Source organism: Lactuca sativa, chromosome 8 (assembly GCF_002870075.4).
Source record: "Lactuca sativa cultivar Salinas chromosome 8, Lsat_Salinas_v11, whole genome shotgun sequence".
NCBI classification, from domain to species: domain Eukaryota; kingdom Viridiplantae; phylum Streptophyta; class Magnoliopsida; order Asterales; family Asteraceae; genus Lactuca; species Lactuca sativa.
Window position 1 is genome coordinate 241113517 of NC_056630.2, and position 21160 is coordinate 241134676.

General features: G+C 31.2%; 1 long non-coding RNA gene across 1 annotated transcript; it reads left to right on the forward strand.

Annotated features, from left to right (window-relative positions):
• Positions 1-3009: 3009 nt before the first annotated feature.
• Positions 3010-4201, forward strand: LOC122195578 (uncharacterized). The gene is made up of 2 exons (XR_006185957.2): positions 3010-3551; positions 3644-4201. It is a non-coding gene; the product is annotated as an uncharacterized LOC122195578 (long non-coding RNA).
• Positions 4202-21160: the final 16959 nt, after the last annotated feature.

The window sequence follows — 21160 nt, forward strand, 5'->3', positions numbered from 1 at the left end:
TCGACGATTTGTTTGATCAGTTGCAGGGAGCATCTTGGTTCTCCAAGATCGATTTGAGGTCTGGGTATCATCAGGTAAGAGTGCGAGATGAGGACATCCAGAAGACAACGTCTAGGACTCGTTATGGACATTACGAGTTTGTGGTGATGCCTTTCGGACTCACCAATGCACCGGCGGTGTTCATGGATCTCATGAACAGAGTGTGCAGGCCGATGTTGGATTGCTCGGTGATCGTATTCGTCGATGACATTTTGGTGTATTCGATATCCAGATAGCAGCATGAGCAGCATTTGAGGGAGATCCTCGGGGTTCTGAGATCGGAGAGGCTTTATGCCAAATTCTCCAAGTGTGATTTCTGGTTGCGAGAGGTCCAGTTCCTAGGACACCTCGTTAACCAGAGGGGGGGTGTTGATCGACCCGACCAAGGTTGAGGCAGTGATGATTTGGGAGGTGCCGAGGTCACCCACCGAGATCAGGAGTTTCTTAGGGCTGGCAGGCTATTAATCGGAGATTAATCAAGGATTTCTCCAAGATCGTCATGCCACTCACCAGGTTGACCCTGAAGGGTGTCACTTTTTCATGGGGCCCAGAGCAACAGGCCTCCTTCGAGACACTTCGCCAGAGACTATGCGAAGCCCTGGTGTTAGCCCTTCTAGAGGGAATGGAGGACTTTGTGGTGTATTGTGATGCGTCGATCTTGGGGTTGGGGGCAGTGCTGATGCAGAGAGGGCATGTGATAGCATACGCATCGAGGCAGCTGAAGCCTCATGAGACGTGGTATCCCACCCACGATGTAGAGTTGGGGGCGGTGGTGTTCGCCCTCAAGATCTGGCGTCACTATCTATATGAGGCTTGGTGTACCATATACACAGACCACAAGAGCTTGAAGTACTTGATGGATCAGCCCAACCTGAATATGCGCTAGAAGAGATGGTTGGATGTGGTAATAGATTACGACTGCGAGATCATGTACCACCCGGGTAATGCTAATGTTGTAGCCGATGCACTGATTCGAAGGGCGGAGAGCGCCCCGATGCGAGATGTTTGTTTGAGATTGATCGTGATGGCTCCGGTGTTCGATACCATTCGTGGGGCCCAGGCTGAGGCCGTGAGATCAGAAAACCAGAAGAGAGATCGAGTTATCGGGATGGTATCGGAGTTCATTACCGATAGTCAAGGGCTTATGACATTCCAGGGTCGAATCTGGGTACCGTTTGTGGGCGGGACGCGTACCATTTTGATGGAAGAGGCTCATCGGTCGAAGTTCTCGATCCATCCTGGGGCCACTAAGATGTATTTAGACCTGAAGAGGGAGTATTGGTGGCCCTGTATGAAGAGGGATGCCATGTGGTTTGTTGAGAGGTGTGCCAAGTGGGACTCAGCGAGTTACGTCGGGGTGGCCCTGCGATTCGTGCCTGGTATGACTCGTCGAGCATAGGGAGGGACTCGGCGTGCCAAGCGGGACAAAGAGTTAGAGGACATGAGTGAACTCGCCGAGTCACCATAGTGCACTCGGCGAGTAAGGTCAAAGTGTGACCGTTGACTTTTGTTGACTTTTAGGGTTTAGTCAACAATGGAGTGCTTGTGTCAAGAGAGGGGTAAAATAGTCTTTTACCCTTCTGAGGGTGCCAATGGCAAGTTGAGTCTAGTCTCGAGAGTTATATTTATAAGAGTATTTACTTTATGTGAATAGGCGGAGGCTAGGTAATATTTCTACCGAGTCAAAGATTTACCGAGACGCCTGAGGTGAGTCTTCTCACTATAGTTTACCTAGAGTGGTAATTGGAGTTATGTGATAGATTACTTTGTATGCTTTTGCATGATGTGATTTCTATGTGACTTATGCTATGTATATGCCAGTGTTTTCAGAGTTAGGACCAGAAAGTCCACAGAGTTAGGGCCAGAGGGCCCACAGAGTTATGGGACTGGAGGGTCCTACTGAGACACTTTGACCAAAGGGTCAAACAGAGTTATAGCCTCGAGTGGCTAATATGTGTTGTGAGTGGTATTTTGGGGAACTCACTAAGCTTATGCTTACAGTGTTATGTGTTATGTGTTTTAGGTACCAGTGATGACTGCGGGAAGGCGCCGGCTTGATTCGTACACACACATGGGATTTTGTGTATTTTGATCTTAGGAGATGTTTTGTGAAACAAAGACATGATACTATGACATTTTATGAATGAATGAGTTTGTAAAAGTGTGTTTAAAAATGCGAAAAATTGTTTTAATTTTTACGGTGTTACAGTATAATAATAATAATTGATTTTCGTTATATTTTCAGTAAATTATTATATATTTGTCAAATCTTTGTTTATACTCATTTAAGACAATGTACATTTCTGTTGTACACAATTTTGTTGAATAACATATTTTGTTATGTATATAATGTCTTTTTATGCTTTCTCAATATTCTCGTGTACATATATTCGACGAGTATTACAGTTATAATTCATCGAATAACTTATATCTTCATATCAATCTACTTATAATCGTGTGATTTTTATTAATATTAATTAATATATCACCACATGGTATAAATATATCATTTATAGCATTCTACTATTACTTATATAATTTATGAAGCTTTATACCTTTTAGATTATAATCTTAACCAACAATAAAGTATGACGTTATTTTATGTATAAAAACTTGAAAATCATCAAAACATTAAATAGACACTCATGTATTCTAACCCAAATATAAAACTATAAAAGAGGGGCCGTAGAAACTCACATTCGATGCGTGATCTCGATCTAGGCTCGCTTCGTGAAGCTTGTAGTGATAAATCGCAAATTAACCACTTTTGGACTTTAAATTATTTATGGGTTCCTTTTTGTAACCAATTAAAATAAAGAAATTGTTGTGTTCCAACATTAGAAACAATAGGGGCCGATTTAAATAAAGCAAGGTATTGGAGGGCTGATTTTGTAATTATACACCAACAATAGGGCTGTTGGTCAAACAATTACCACAAGGGGTGGGTTTTGCTCTTGTAAAATAAGGAGAGGGATAAACTTTGCCAAGTTCAACAATTATACAAAGAGGGTTGTGTCTTCTTTCATCCGTTCATTAGATCGAGTCAAAGGAAGAGGAACGGACGTTTTCATCAGGAGGGGTCGATCGAAGGTGAAACGGGAACAAATGCATAAATTGAGGACCAACCATCTAATTCTGGCGAGCCCTCGTGGCTGTGTGTGTCGTTGCCGACAGCAACTCGGGAAGGCAGAGACGCATCCGTGACAGTCGTAATTGGGAGGAGGACCTCCGGTGCTCGAGACGTTCGAAGGAAGAAAGGAAACGAATGCAGCAAGAGCTACCATCAACGGTCACCGCTAGGGGGCTGCTTCGGCGTCGATTTGCGAAAGGAACCAGGGAGCGGAGGCTGATACGATGGACAAAGCAACAACGATAGGTAGGGTGTTTAATCCATGAAGGAAAAGACGAAAGCATGAAGATTGGTGGCTCAGTGGCGATTAATCAACCGCGAGCAAGGGAGATGCAGTCGATCTCCGGCAGTCTCTTCGTCCTCGTCTTCAGTAGTAATCGAGGTAAACAATTCTGGTTCTTGTCTGATTTGGTTTTGATGTTTCATAACGATCGATAGAACTCAAGTGGGATGTTAAGTTCGATTTTTAACAAGGAATAATTGAAGAACGATCGTGGTGTTGCTCTTGTGTTTGCACTGGATCAATTGATTGGAAAAGAACAAGAAAGAATTGGCTTGTTGCTTCTTTTTGTTTGCTGACAACATCACTCCCAGTGGATGTGTTCTTTGGATGACCACGGTGCACAAGAAGAAACAAGTTGAAGAGATAGTTTTTGGTGAGTTGGGGCTGCAAACATATTAAGGAAAGAGGCACTAACATGGCCAATTATTTATATTCAATTGTATTTAGATGGAAAGTCAGAAGCAATGTCATAAAGATCATAAAGATCATCTTGTGTATGTACTACTTTAGCTAGAAGTGTAAGCAATAGTCTAGACTTTTAAAGATATGTGTACTATTGTTTGATAGGTAGAGAGTAGAGAAGAGTAGCTTCCAACCTGATTGAACCTCCAAACAAAAGTCTTCTTTGACTTTTAAGTCTCATTGAAGACTTTGGTGGAATTAGGAGTTGTTTAGGAGTAGAGTAGAGTAAATTTGTCGTTTCAAAAAATATGTATAAGGTATTTTCTATATAAATCTTTGTCACTTGATTCTTGTGTCAGACGGATCTTAAATCCAATAAGTAGAACTCTGGGAAAATCTGTTTAAAGTTTTGCGATTTGTAGTATCGGATTCGACAGATTTTACAAATCTAATTTCGGTCGAGTTTAAAAATATTTTAAAAATATAATAAAATAACAGATCTTAGTCTGAATTCAAAAACGTGCTCAAAAATAGTTTACGAGACTCGTAGTTGTTCCAAACGAAACACTGCACGGTTCGTTTCAAGAAAATCAGATAAATATTGATTTTATAACGTTAAAGAGGTGTAACTTTTTCATACGATATCTGTTTTAGACGTTTTCTATATATCCACGGAATCATTATAACGTAATCTATTCAAATTTCATTTTTTATAAACGTCACAAATAAAATTTAATTTCGATTCTATTCTCAACGATAGATGATTTGAACAGTATGAGACGTTTTAAAAGTAATTATAAATAAAATATCTTTAATCTACTTTATAAACATAAAATTTCATGCAATTGGTCTTTATTGCATAACGGTTTGCGGTGGTTTAACTGCCGATCTCTGACCAATTTTTATTGGTTGTTACACTATATGCATAAATTTAATTTTGAATGTGTACATTTAGGAGATGAACAACAAAAGGCATTCATAGTGCCTTGTGCACACTCATTCATGATATGTGAAATTTCGTTCATCATCATTCTTTACCTAAAATATCTTACACACAAATTATTAATCTAGGAAAATTATTAAACGAAAACACAAAACATAAAAATTTCGTGAATCATTACACTACTAGAAAAAAAGGGTTTTGCTACAGGAAAATAGCTACAAAGAACTTCCCAAGGTAATTACCTACATAATACTTATAGAACACCTACGGAATGGAATGCCCTAAATTAGAAACAGAATAACTACGAAAGAATGATGGATGTATATCCGAAGGTATTCTGTTGTTAATTAGCTACAGAATAGCTACAAAATAACGATGGAAGTAAGCCCGTTGGTATTCCGTAGATAATTAGCTACATAATAGCTACGGACTACCCACAGAAAAAAAACAGCTACAAAATAGCTACAAAATATCAACGGCTTTATAATTTTATTATTATTATTATTATTATTATTATTATTATTATTATTATTATTATTATTATTATTATTATTATTATTATTATTATTACTACTATTATTATTTTTCACTATTCAAATCTTAAAATTTTTTTTCGATCGTTTTGATTTTACATATATAAAACACAAACAATTAAAAATCACTAATAGTACTATTAATAATGATATTTATAAATATAATGATAATATATAATAATCGTAAGAAATTTATTTAACACACAAACAAAAGAACAAACGAAAAAAATAACGTTTAACACATCAATAAGGTGAAATAAAATACATTTAATGTATGAAATAATAAAAATGATGATAATACGGGGAAACATGGATCTTTGCATAAGTAAGCGTATGTATGTATTTATGTATGTATGTATGTTAGTATATGTATGTATATTTATGTGTGTGTGTATGTATGTATTTGCATGTATGTGTCTGTGTGTATGTGTGTGCTATTGTATATGTATGTGTATGTGTGTATTTGAATACGTATGTGTGTGTATATATATATATATATATATATATATATATATATATATATATATATATGTGTGAGTGTGTGTGTGTATGTGTGTGTGTGTATGTGTATTTGTATGTTTGCATATACGCGGTTTTATGTACATTTAATATATCTTGTTTGTCTTGTTAAATGAACAAACACGAACAATATTCTTGTTTATCCTTTTATGTTTGTTTATTTTCATTTGTTTATGTTCTTTCATATATATATATATATATATATATATATATATATATATATATATATATATATATATATATATATATATATATGAGATAATGCATGTCAATTTAGCTACCAACTAACTAGAGTGTATGATGATGATATTGAAGGCAAGGTGGTCATTTTAGCTTAAAAATTATATTGCATTCAAAAGTCAAACAAACAAATTGTTTTTGGGTTGATGAGGAAAATACCAAAAATTGGAGATTATTATTAAGAAAAAATATCATTTCAATATTTATGATAAAATGACCATTTATTTCACGAAACGAATTTTGCAATTTCCAAAATTGGTTTTTTAACCATCCTAGTTACAAAAACAAAAACATTAAAGAACATTTTTATATTTTCCTCTCGCGAAATAAGATCATCACTTTCCAAAATATGATTATCATTTTTCCAAAAAAGAAAAAAATATCACAAGAAAAAATATTTTCATGAAAGTGGTTAATTGGTGATAAATATTGTATATGTAGTCCTTTTCTTAACAACACCCTCCCATTTATGTTATTTGGTGATAAATATTGGTGATAAAATAATAGTTATCTTTTGAACATTTATCACATAATAATCACCAATTTGGCATGATATTGATTTCATTTGTGGTAAAGATTCCTTCATATGTATTAATTCTCAGTTATTCATATTTTGTATTCAGGGACTTCATGAGAAATGCTTCAAAAGTGGAACCAAAAATGATTTACAAACAACATGCCTAAAATATAAATAAGCAAGTCATTGCATTGTCATTACCACTACTCACTGGACAAACTATCAAACCTTTGGCAGTTTCTGGAACCTTGGACCAAAGCTTCTGAGAATATATCCGACCAACACCATAACCAAAAAAATCTTCCGGACAGAAGCTGCTTTTACTTTTTTCTGGAATACGAAAAAATTAAAACAAAAAAAGAACGACCCAATGCAAATACGAGGATTTTTACTAGTTATATTTAATACTGTTAGAACGACACTAAAATAAATTCAAAAAACTTATTTTTGGTGTAGGATATTAGTTATGAATGAACAAGTACGTACATTATTTTTAAGCAAAAAATTATCGGCGGAGATGATTTTAATGGTTATGATACTTGAAAATAAAAATCAAAATAAAATAAAATTTCAAACATATTATAAATCATTATTGGCCCATACATATTTTAACTTCCACTTTGTTGGCACATCCCTAGGAATATAAAAACCGTTCATCTTTACTAACCAATATTTTAATTTTGAATGTGTAGATTTAGGATATGAACAACAAAAGGCATTCATAGTGCCTTGGCCCACTCGTTCATGATATGTGTAATTTCGTTCATCATCATTCTTCACCTAAAACATCTTACACACAAATTGTTAATCTAGGAAAACTATTAAACGAAAACACAAAACATAAAAATTACGTGCATCATTGCACTACTAGAAAAAAGGGGGTTTGCTACACGAAAATAGCTACAGAGAACTTCCCTAGGTAATTACCTACATAATACTTATAGAACACCTACGGAACGGAATGCCCTAAATTAGAAACGGAATAGCTACTAAAGCATGATGGATGTACATCTGAAGGTATTCGGTTGGTAGTTACCTATAGAATAGCTACAAAATAACGACGGAAGTAAGCCCGTTGGTATTGCATAGGTAATTAGCTACATAATAGCTACAAACTACCCAAAGAAGAAAATAGCTAGAGAATACCTACGAAATACCAATGCCTTTATAATTTTATTATTATTATTATTATTATTATTATTATTATTTTTCAATATTCAAGTCTTAAAATTTTTTTTGGATCGTTTTGTTTTTACATATATAAAACACAAACAATTAAAAATCATACTAATAGTACTATTAATAACGATATTTATAAACATAATGATAATATATAATAATCGTAAGGAATGTATTTAACACACAAACAAAAGAACAAACGAAAAAAATAACGTTTAACAAATCAATAAGGTGAAATAAAATACATTTAATGTATGAAATAATAAAAATGTTGATAATACGGGGAAATATGGATCTTTGTATAAGTAATCCTATGTATGTATTTATGTATGTATGTATGTATGTATGTATGTGCATTTATATGTATGTGTGTATTTGAATACGTATGTGTGTGTATATATATATATATATATATATATATATATATATATATATATATATATATATATGTATGTGTGTATGTGTATGTTTGCATATACACGGTTTTATGTACATTTAATATATCTTGTTTGTCTTGTTAAAAGAACAAACATGAGCAATATTCTCGTTTGTTCATTTACGTTTGTCCTTTTATGTTTGTTTATTTTCATTTGTTTATGTTGGTTCATATATATATATATATATATATATATATATATATATATATATATATATATATATATATATATATATATATATATGAGATAATTAATGCATGTCAATTTAGCTACCAACTTACTAAAGTGTATGATGATAATATTGAAGGCAAGGTGGTCATTTTAGCTTAAAAATTATATTGCATTCAAAAGTCAAACAGTTAAATTGCTATTGGGTTGATGAGGAAACTACCAAAAATGGGAAATTGTTATTAAGACAACATATCTTTTCAGTATTTATGATAGAATGACCATTTATTTCACAAAACAAATTTTGCAATTCCCAAAATTGTTTTATTAACCATCCCTGTTACAAAAACAAGAACGTTAAAGAACATTTATATATTTTCTTCTCGCGAAATAAGATCATCACTTTGGAAAATATGATAATCATTTTTCCAAAAAAGAAAAAAAAATATCACAAGAAATAATAATTTCATGAAAGTGGTTAATTGGTGATAAATATTGTAAATGTAGTCCTTTTCTTAACAACACTCTCCCATTTTTGTTATTTTGCAATTATAGTTTTTTGATAATGGTTATCTTTTGTACATTTATCACATCATAATCACCAATTTGGCATGATATTGATTTCATTTTTGGCAAAGATTCCTTGATATGTATTAAGGGACTTCATGAGAAGTGCTTCAAAAGTGGAACAAAAAACGATTGAGAAATAACATGCCTAAAATATAAATAAGCAAGTCATTGCATTGTCATTACCACTACTCACTGGACAAACTATCAAACCTTTGGCAGTTTCTGGAACCTTGGGACCAAACCATCCGAGAATATATCCGACCAACACCATATCCAGAAAAACCTTCCGGACAGAAGTTGCTTTTACTTTTTGTTGGAATACGAAAAAATTAAAACTAAAAAGACCGACCCAGGGCAAATACGGGGATTTTTACTAGTTATATTTAATAATGTTAGAACGACACTAAAATAAATTCAGAAAACTTGTTTTTGGTGTAAGATATTAGTTATGAATGAACAAATACGTACATTATTTTTAAGTAAAAAATTATCGGCGAAGATGATTTTAATGGTTATGATATTTGAAAATAAAAATCAAAATAAAATAAAATGTCAAACATTTTATAAATCATTTTTGGCCCATACATATTTTAATTTCCAGTTTGTTGGCACATCCCTAGCAAAATAAAAACCATTCATCTTCACTAACCAATAACAATTATTCACCCTAAATACATTTGTCCCACATTCTTCGGCCACAAGATTATCGAAAACATGAAAATCGATCTCACTAATTACTTGATCATCTGTTCCCATCCAATAAAAATGACCGATGTACTTTGTTGTATCAAAAAAATCCCTACGAAATGTCCATGCATAGTGAGCTCCCGGTGAGAATGTCTTGTTTCCAAACTTATCATCTTTTGGCTGACAGTCGAATATTAGCTTGTCAATGTCTCCATCGAGGATATGTATAGTGTATGACTCCAAAGAATTGGTCGTTTGAAACGTTGGAGGAACATAACATAACATTAGAACTATAAAATATAGACTTTTCATTGTTTTGCAATTTGATCACAGACTATGTCTTCATCTTTTTATAGACGAAGAATGTATGATATTTATTATATGAATCTAATTACGTAATCTTTATTTTGATTACAATGATTTATTATTATTATTATTATTATTATTATTATTATTATTATTAATTCTATTGTTATTATTATTAGACAAAATTATATAAATGGTTCTTATGGTTTTGATTTTGTCTTGAAAATAGTATTTATTAAAACTTTATTGCATGATGATCCTTTACAATAAATCTTACACTCCAGTGAGGGCTAAACGCCAAAGAAGCAAACTATATGCATAAATTTAATTTTGAATGTGTAGATTTAGGAGATGAACAACAAAAGGCATTCATAGTGCCTTGTGGCCACTCGTTCATGATATGTGTAATTTCGTTCATCATCATTCTTCACCTAAAATATCTTACACACAAATTGTTAATCTAGGAAAACTATTAAACGAAAACACAAAACATAAAAATTACGTGCATCATTGCACCACTAGAAAAAAAGGGGTTTGCTACACGAAAATAGCTACAGAGAACTTCCCTAGGTAATTACCTACATAATACTTACAGCTAGAACACCTACGGAACGGAATGCCCTAAATTAGAAACAAAATTGCTACTAAAGAATGATGGATGTACATATGAAGGTATTCGATTGGTAGTTACCTACAGAATAGCTATAGAATAACGACGGAAGTAAGCCCGTTGGTATTGCATAGGTAATTAGCTACATAATAGCTACAAACTACCCAAGGAAGAAAATAGCTAGAGAATACCTACGAAATACCAACGCCTTTATAATTTTATTATTATTATTATTATTATTATTATTATTATTATTATTATTTTTCAATATTCAAGTCTTCAAATTTTTTTTGGATCGTTTTGTTTTTACATATATAAAACACAAACAATTAAAAATCATACTAATATTACTATTAATAATGATATTTATAAACATAATGATAATATATAATAATCGTAAGGAATGTATTTAACACACAAACAAAAGAACAAATGAAAAAAATAACGTTTAACATATCAATAAGGTGAAATAAAATACATTTAATGTATGAAATAATAAAAATGTTGATAATACGGGGAAATATGGATCTTTGTATAAGTAATCCTATGTATGTATTTATGTATGTGTGTATGTATGTATGTATGTATGTATGTATGTTTGTATGTATGTATGTCAGTATATGTATGTATATTTATGTGTGTGTATGTATGTATGTGCATGTATATGTATGTGTGTATTTGAATACGTATGTGTGTGTATATATATATATATATATATATATATATATATATATAAATATATGTATATATATATATGTATATATATATATATATATATATATATATATATATATATATATGTATGTATGTATGTTTGTATGTGTATGTTTGCATATACACGGTTTTATGTACATTTAATATATCTTGTTTGTCTTGTTAAAAGAACAAACACGAGCAATATTCTCGTTTGTTCATTTACGTTTGTCCTTTTATGTTTGTTTATTTTCATTTGTTTTATTTGGTTCATATATATATATATATATATATATATATATATATATATATATATATATATATATATGAGATAATTAATGCATGTCAATTTAGCTACCAACTTACTAGAGTGTATGATGATAATATTGAAGGCAAGGTGGTCATTTTAGCTTAAAAATTATATTGCATTCAAAAGTCAAACAGTTAAATTGCTTTTGGGTTGCTGAGGAAAATACCAAAAACGGGAGATTGTTATTAAGACAACATATCTTTTCAATATTTATGATAAAATGACCATTTATTTCACACAACGAATTTTGCAATTTCCAAAATTGTTTTATTAACCATCCCAGTTACAAAAACAAGAACGTTAAAGAACATTTATATATTTTCCTCACGCGAAATAAGATCTTCACTTTGCAAAATATGATAATCATTTTTCCAAAAAAGAAAAAAAAATATCACAAGAAATAATAATTTCATGAAAGTGGTTAATTGGTGATAAATATTGTAAATGTAGTCCTTTTCTTAACAACACTCTCCCATTTTTGTTATTTTGCAATTATAGTTTTTTGATAATGGTTATCTTTTGTACATTTATCACATCATAATCACCAATTTGGCATGATATTGATTTCATTTTTGGCAAAGATTCCTTGATATGTATTAAGGGACTTCATGAGAAGTGCTTCAAAAGTGGAACAAAAAACGATTGAGAAATAACATGCCTAAAATATAAATAAGCAAGTCATTGCATTGTCATTACCACTACTCACTGGACAAACTATCAAACCTTTGGCAGTTTCTGGAACCTTGGGACCAAACCATCCGAGAATATATCCGACCAACACCATATCCAGAAAAACCTTCCGGACAGAAGTTGCTTTTACTTTTTGTTGGAATACGAAAAAATTAAAACTAAAAAGACCGACCCAGGGCAAATACGGGGATTTTTACTAGTTATATTTAATAATGTTAGAACGACACTAAAATAAATTCAGAAAACTTGTTTTTGGTGTAAGATATTAGTTATGAATGAACAAATACGTACATTATTTTTAAGTAAAAAATTATCGGCGAAGATGATTTTAATGGTTATGATATTTGAAAATAAAAATCAAAATAAAATAAAATGTCAAACATTTTATAAATCATTTTTGGCCCATACATATTTTAATTTCCAGTTTGTTGGCACATCCCTAGCAAAATAAAAACCATTCATCTTCACTAACCAATAACAATTATTCACCCTAAATACATTTGTCCCACATTCTTCGGCCACAAGATTATCGAAAACATGAAAATCGATCTCACTAATTACTTGATCATCTGTTCCCATCCAATAAAAATGACCGATGTACTTTGTTGTATCAAAAAAATCCCTACGAAATGTCCATGCATAGTGAGCTCCCGGTGAGAATGTCTTGTTTCCAAACTTATCATCTTTTGGCTGACAGTCGAATATTAGCTTGTCAATGTCTCCATCGAGGATATGTATAGTGTATGACTCCAAAGAATTGGTCGTTTGAAACGTTGGAGGAACATAACATAACATTAGAACTATAAAATATAGACTTTTCATTGTTTTGCAATTTGATCACAGACTATGTCTTCATCTTTTTATAGACGAAGAATGTATGATATTTATTATATGAATCTAATTACGTAATCTTTATTTTGATTACAATGATTTATTATTATTATTATTATTATTATTATTATTATTATTAATTCTATTGTTATTATTATTAGACAAAATTATATAAATGGTTCTTATGGTTTTGATTTTGTCTTGAAAATAGTATTTATTAAAACTTTATTGCATGATGATCCTTTACAATAAATCTTACACTCCAGTGAGGGCTAAACGCCAAAGAAGCAAACTATATGCATAAATTTAATTTTGAATGTGTAGATTTAGGAGATGAACAACAAAAGGCATTCATAGTGCCTTGTGGCCACTCGTTCATGATATGTGTAATTTCGTTCATCATCATTCTTCACCTAAAATATCTTACACACAAATTGTTAATCTAGGAAAACTATTAAACGAAAACACAAAACATAAAAATTACGTGCATCATTGCACCACTAGAAAAAAAGGGGTTTGCTACACGAAAATAGCTACAGAGAACTTCCCTAGGTAATTACCTACATAATACTTACAGCTAGAACACCTACGGAACGGAATGCCCTAAATTAGAAACAAAATTGCTACTAAAGAATGATGGATGTACATATGAAGGTATTCGATTGGTAGTTACCTACAGAATAGCTATAGAATAACGACGGAAGTAAGCCCGTTGGTATTGCATAGGTAATTAGCTACATAATAGCTACAAACTACCCAAGGAAGAAAATAGCTAGAGAATACCTACGAAATACCAACGCCTTTATAATTTTATTATTATTATTATTATTATTATTATTATTATTATTATTATTATTTTTCAATATTCAAGTCTTCAAATTTTTTTTGGATCGTTTTGTTTTTACATATATAAAACACAAACAATTAAAAATCATACTAATATTACTATTAATAATGATATTTATAAACATAATGATAATATATAATAATCGTAAGGAATGTATTTAACACACAAACAAAAGAACAAATGAAAAAAATAACGTTTAACATATCAATAAGGTGAAATAAAATACATTTAATGTATGAAATAATAAAAATGTTGATAATACGGGGAAATATGGATCTTTGTATAAGTAATCCTATGTATGTATTTATGTATGTGTGTATGTATGTATGTATGTATGTATGTATGTTTGTATGTATGTATGTCAGTATATGTATGTATATTTATGTGTGTGTATGTATGTATGTGCATGTATATGTATGTGTGTATTTGAATACGTATGTGTGTGTATATATATATATATATATATATATATATATATAAATATATGTATATATATATGTATATATATATATATATATATATATATATATATATATATATGTATGTATGTATGTTTGTATGTGTATGTTTGCATATACACGGTTTTATGTACATTTAATATATCTTGTTTGTCTTGTTAAAAGAACAAACACGAGCAATATTCTCGTTTGTTCATTTACGTTTGTCCTTTTATGTTTGTTTATTTTCATTTGTTTTATTTGGTTCATATATATATATATATATATATATATATATATATATATATATATATATATATATATATATATATATATATATATATATATATATATGAGATAATTAATGCATGTCAATTTAGCTACCAACTTACTAGAGTGTATGATGATAATATTGAAGGCAAGGTGGTCATTTTAGCTTAAAAATTATATTGCATTCAAAAGTCAAACAGTTAAATTGCTTTTGGGTTGCTGAGGAAAATACCAAAAACGGGAGATTGTTATTAAGACAACATATCTTTTCAATATTTATGATAAAATGACCATTTATTTCACACAACGAATTTTGCAATTTCCAAAATTGTTTTATTAACCATCCCAGTTACAAAAACAAGAACGTTAAAGAACATTTATATATTTTCCTCACGCGAAATAAGATCTTCACTTTGCAAAATATGATAATCATTTTTCCAAAAAAGAAAAAAAAATATCACAAGAAATAATAATTTCATGAAAGTGGTTAATTGGTGATAAATATTGTAAATGTAGTCCTTTTCTTAACAACACTCTCCCATTTTTGTTATTTTGCAATTATAGTTTTTTGATAATGGTTATCTTTTGTACATTTATCACATCATAATCACCAATTTGGCATGATATTGATTTCATTTTTGGCAAAGATTCCTTGATATGTATTAAGGGACTTCATGAGAAGTGCTTCAAAAGTGGAACAAAAAACGATTGAGAAATAACATGCCTAAAATATAAATAAGCAAGTCATTGCATTGTCATTACCACTACTCACTGGACAAACTATCAAACCTTTGGCAGTTTCTGGAACCTTGGGACCAAACCATCCGAGAATATATCCGACCAACACCATATCCAGAAAAACCTTCCGGACAGAAGTTGCTTTTACTTTTTGTTGGAATACGAAAAAATTAAAACTAAAAAGACCGACCCAGGGCAAATACGGGGATTTTTACTAGTTATATTTAATAATGTTAGAACGACACTAAAATAAATTCAGAAAACTTGTTTTTGGTGTAAGATATTAGTTATGAATGAACAAATACGTACATTATTTTTAAGTAAAAAATTATCGGCGAAGATGATTTTAATGGTTATGATATTTGAAAATAAAAATCAAAATAAAATAAAATGTCAAACATTTTATAAATCATTTTTGGCCCATACATATTTTAATTTCCAGTTTGTTGGCACATCCCTAGCAAAATAAAAACCATTCATCTTCACTAACCAATAACAATTATTCACCCTAAATACATTTGTCCCACATTCTTCGGCCACAAGATTATCGAAAACATGAAAATCGATCTCACTAATTACTTGATCATCTGTTCCCATCCAATAAAAATGACCGATGTACTTTGTTGTATCAAAAAAATCCCTACGAAATGTCCATGCATAGTGAGCTCCCGGTGAGAATGTCTTGTTTCCAAACTTATCATCTTTTGGCTGACAGTCGAATATTAGCTTGTCAATGTCTCCATCGAGGATATGTATAGTGTATGACTCCAAAGAATTGGTTGTTTGAAACGTTAGAGGAACATAACATAACATTAGAACTATAAAATATAGACTTTTCATTGTTTTGCAATTTGATCAGAGACTATGTCTTCATCTTTTTATAGACGATGAATGTATGATATTTATTAGATGAATCTAATTACGTAATCTTTATTTCGATTACGATGATTTATTATTATTATTATTATTATTATTACTGTTATTATTATTATTATTATTATTATTATTATTATTATTATTATTATTATTATTATTAGACAAAAATTTACATAAATGGTTCTTATGGTTTTGATTTTGTCCTGAAAATAATATTTATTAAAACTTTATTGCATGATGATGCTTTACGATAAAATCTTACACTCTAGTGAGGGCTAAACGCCAAAGAAGCAAACTATATGCATAAATTTAATTTTGAATGTGTAGATTTAGGAGATGAACAACAAAAGGCATTCATAGTGCCTTATGCCCACTTGTTCATGATATGTGTAATTTCGTTCATCATCATTCTTCACCTAAAATATTTTACACACAAACTGTTAATCTAGGAAAACTATTAAACGAAAACACAAAACATAAAAATTACATGCATCATTGCACTACTAGAAAAAATGGGGGTTCGCTACAAGAAAATAGCGACAGAGAACTTCCCTAGCTAATTACCTACATAATACTTACAGAACACCTACGGAATGGAATGCCCTAAATTAGAAACGGAATAGCTACTAAAGAATGATGGATGTACACCTGAAGGTATTTGGTTGGTAGTTACCTATAGAATAACTATAGAATAACGACGGAAGTAAGCCCGTAGGTATTCCATAGGTAATTTGCTACATAATAGTTACAAACTACCCAAAGAAGAAAATAGCTACAAAATACCTACGAAATACCAACGCCATTATAATTTTATTATTATTATTATTATTATTATTATTATTATTATTATTATTATTATTATTATTACCATTATTATTATATTTCAATATTCAAGTCTTAAATTTTTTTTGGATCGTTTTGTTTTTACATATATAAAACACAAACAATTAAAAATCATACTAATAGTACTATTAATAATGATATTTATAAACATAATGATAATATATAATAATCGTAAGGAATGTATTTAACACACAAACAAAAGAACAAACGAAAAAATAACATTTATCACATCAATAAGGTGAAATAAAATACATTTAATGTATGAAATAATAAAAATGATGATAATACGGGGAAATATGGCTCTTTGTATAAGTAATCCTATGTATGTATTTATGTATGTATATATCTATGTATGTATGTATGTATGTATGTATGTATGTATGTATGTATGTATGTCAGTATATGTATGTATATTTATGTGTGTGTATGTATGTATGTGCATGTATATGTATGTGTGTATGTGTGTGCTATTGTATATGTATGTGTATGCGTGTATTTCAATACGTATGTGTATATATATATATATGTATGTATGTATGTATGTGTGTATGTGTATGTTTCCATATACACGGTTTTATGTACATTTAATATATCTTGTTTGTCTTGTTAAAAGAACAAACACGAGCAATATTCTTGTTTATTCATTTACGTTTGTCCTTTTATGTTTGTTTATTTTCAGTTGTTTATGTTCATTCATATATATATATATATATATATATATATATATATATATATATATATATATATATATATATATATATATATATATATATGAGATAATTAATGCATGTCAATTTGGCTACCAACTTACTAGAGTGTATGATGATGATATTGAAGGCAAGGTGGTCATTTTAGCTTAAAAATTATATTGCATTCAAAAGTCATACAATTAAATTGTTTTTGGGTTGATGAGGAAAATACCAAAAATGGGAGATTGTTATTAAGACAACATATCTTTTCAATATTTATGATAAAATGACCATTTATTTCACAAAACGAATTTTTCAATTTCCAAAATGGTTTTATTAACCATCCCAGTTACAAAAACAAAAGCGTTAAAGAACATTTATATATTTTCCTCTCGCGAAATAAGTGTTGGATTAGTGTTTAAGTCCATAACTATTTTGGTATGTACTTGACCCGATTATGAGCATGGTCCTTTTGGGTTGCCTTCACCATAGCAATATGTAGGATGATTTAAGGAGAGAAAGGTTTAAATATGATTTATTAATATATTATGAGAATAATATATTAAAGGAGAAATCATATTGTTTAATTAGTATTAGTCAAGAATTAATTGATAATTAATTTTGTGGCTAAAAGAGATTAATTAAATTTAGGGGACTAGACTGCAATTATTGGATAATTGAGTTATTGGGCTAAGGAATGCTAAAGGAATAAGGGGTGAACGAAATTATGATGAAAGCCCATCATATTTTCGTCCATGGCCTTATCCATAAGGTTCCATGGGCTGCTTAGAGTTTAAGCTGTCCATTAGGTTTTTGACTGAAACCCTAGCAGCCCACACAAGTATATAAAGGACCCCTTAGGCTCCAAAAACGTGTACAACTAATTCTCTAGGGTTTCTAGTCGTTTTTGGGCAGCCTCCTTTCTTCTCCTCTTCACCCAAGTTGCATAAGGTGTTTGTGACTCCATTAGAGGTGCAGCACTTGAGGCACTAAGCTTTTGAAGCCAATCCAAACAAGTAATTGATTGTTATTGCTATATAAAAATCAAAGGTAATTCTATATACCCTAATTTAGTTTATAATATGTTAGATCCAAGTTTATTAGTCTTGGATTCAAAGCATTTACAATAGAGAAACCTAGATCCAAGCATTAGGGTTTGTATGAGCACATAGGATTGTTTCTTATGCATAAAACCCATCAGTGGTATCAGAGCCTTGATTGGTTTCAGTTGTATGTGATGCTATATTGAATTATTTACTGAAAAAACGATTTTTGGCCTCTGCCCGACCTGACTCGGCGAGTCAGTGGATGAACTCGGCGAGTCCGGCTGACTCGGCGAGTCCAGTCCCTGACTCGGCGAGTCCAGGGGTCACGCAGAGGGAATTTCGCGATTTAGCTGCTGTTTTGACTTGGATTTGATGCTTAAATTGTTTTATGAAGTTAAAATCCGAATTTTATCTTAATTATATGTTTATCCTTGCGAAAACAATAGATAATTTCAAATCTTTTAAATATTGGTTATTTATGTGATAAATATGGATTATTTAAAGTTATTTGGTAATTATCTAATGACTAAAATAAGATTAGGTCAAATATAGATAATTATGAAATTAATTGTTTAATTTGAATTATTTGTTGCTTGTCCCTAATGTTTTGAATTGTTTCAAAACTTGCCCTCAAGTTTTGGAATTTAAAATTTGATTAAAAGTTTAATTTTGAATTGTTAAATTCTAAAACTCTAATAATTTGAAAAGTTCAAATCACACCCTTATGGTTTTATTAATTAATTAAAGTGTGTAATTAAAAGTGATTTAATAAACCCATAAAGTTTTAGTTTACATTTAATTAAATTAAAAGTATAATTTTACTAAATTAAACCACCTAGTATTTTAAAAGTGTAAAATACACCCTATACTATATATAACATTAAAAGTCTAATATTATATATGTATGAGTAAACAGTCAGTCTTACCGTTAGTAGGCCTCATTCACGAAGCTGGTCTATAAGGGGTGTTTAAGGAAGTTGCCTATAAAATGGCGATTGAATGGGTATCCACTCTTACCCACCGCACTCTTGACTAGTGGAGGGTCGTTAGCCGAACGGGTAGGATAGGACAGAAACCTTCCATTATAAGTATAATGAAGTACAAAGTAACTAAATGCTTTTTCAAATTCCCAAATCATAGTTACTTTAGGCAAAATGTGAAATTGTATGCTAACCCATGGAATTACACTTCGTACCCTTGTCAAACGTTAGTGGAGCGTGTGTGGTTAACCGGCACACTAATTTGGGGATGAAATTGGTGGCGAAGGGTGGCTCGATGCTTATCATAGATCAATGGAGCGTGTGTGGCTAACCGGCACATTGATTAGGTGATAGTAGCATTGGGTGCACCACGTGATTCGTATGGTTATTCACACCTTGTTTGTGATCCTCAGCATCCCAGTCACACATAGTAGGGCATAATCGAGATTAAACATGCCATTGAAAAGTTCAATGAATCTCAAAAGATCTAGGAGTTTCAATTCATTTAAAACTTAATCTTCCTTTTCGTTTTTCATGGTGGAAATTGGTAAATCGTCATTTACCTACCTACAAATATTCTACAAGTAGATTACGGCATCCCTCTTCTAGGTTGTAGAGTATTGTGTTGGATCCTAGCTTGATGTTTCATTTGGGTGTTGCATCAAGAATTCTAATCAACTTAACTTGAATTTTCTCCCGTTTTGTAGATGTCTACATCTTACAATGGTCTTCCTAAATCCTTTGGAACAAGCTTTCCAAATGAAGATGACGTTCCGAGATACGATCAAGGAAATGAGAGTCATGCTTCACTTCCTCCACCTCCTCCAATTGTTCTCCCTGACCCACAAGTTCAAAGGCTTGAAAAGTTCAAGCTCACTCAAGCCCTTTTGGCAAGTAAACACGAAGATGGGAAACCTGTGTGTGCGCACGTCTTAGAGATGAAGTCACACATTGATAGGTTAAACATGTTGGGTGTCGAGATTTCATGTGAGTTGGCTGTTGACTGGGTTCTTCAATCACTTCCTGAATCATATAGTGAGTTCGTTAGAGAGTACTATATGATGGACCACGATGTGAACCTAATTGATCTCACCTATTTGCTTATAGCTGCTGAATCAGCAATGATTTGGCGTGCTGGTCAAGCAAATTTGTCTGGTGAATCAAACTCCCAAACTTCAAGGAACACTGGAAACATTGGAAATCCAGAAAGAGCTAAGGTTGTGATTTTCCGATGTGATGTGCCAAAGGAGTCCATTTGCTTTTATTGCCAAGAGAAAGGGCATTGGAGACGAAGCTGCCCAAACTACCTGAGAGATCTAATAGATGGGAGAGTCAAGACGTATGGCT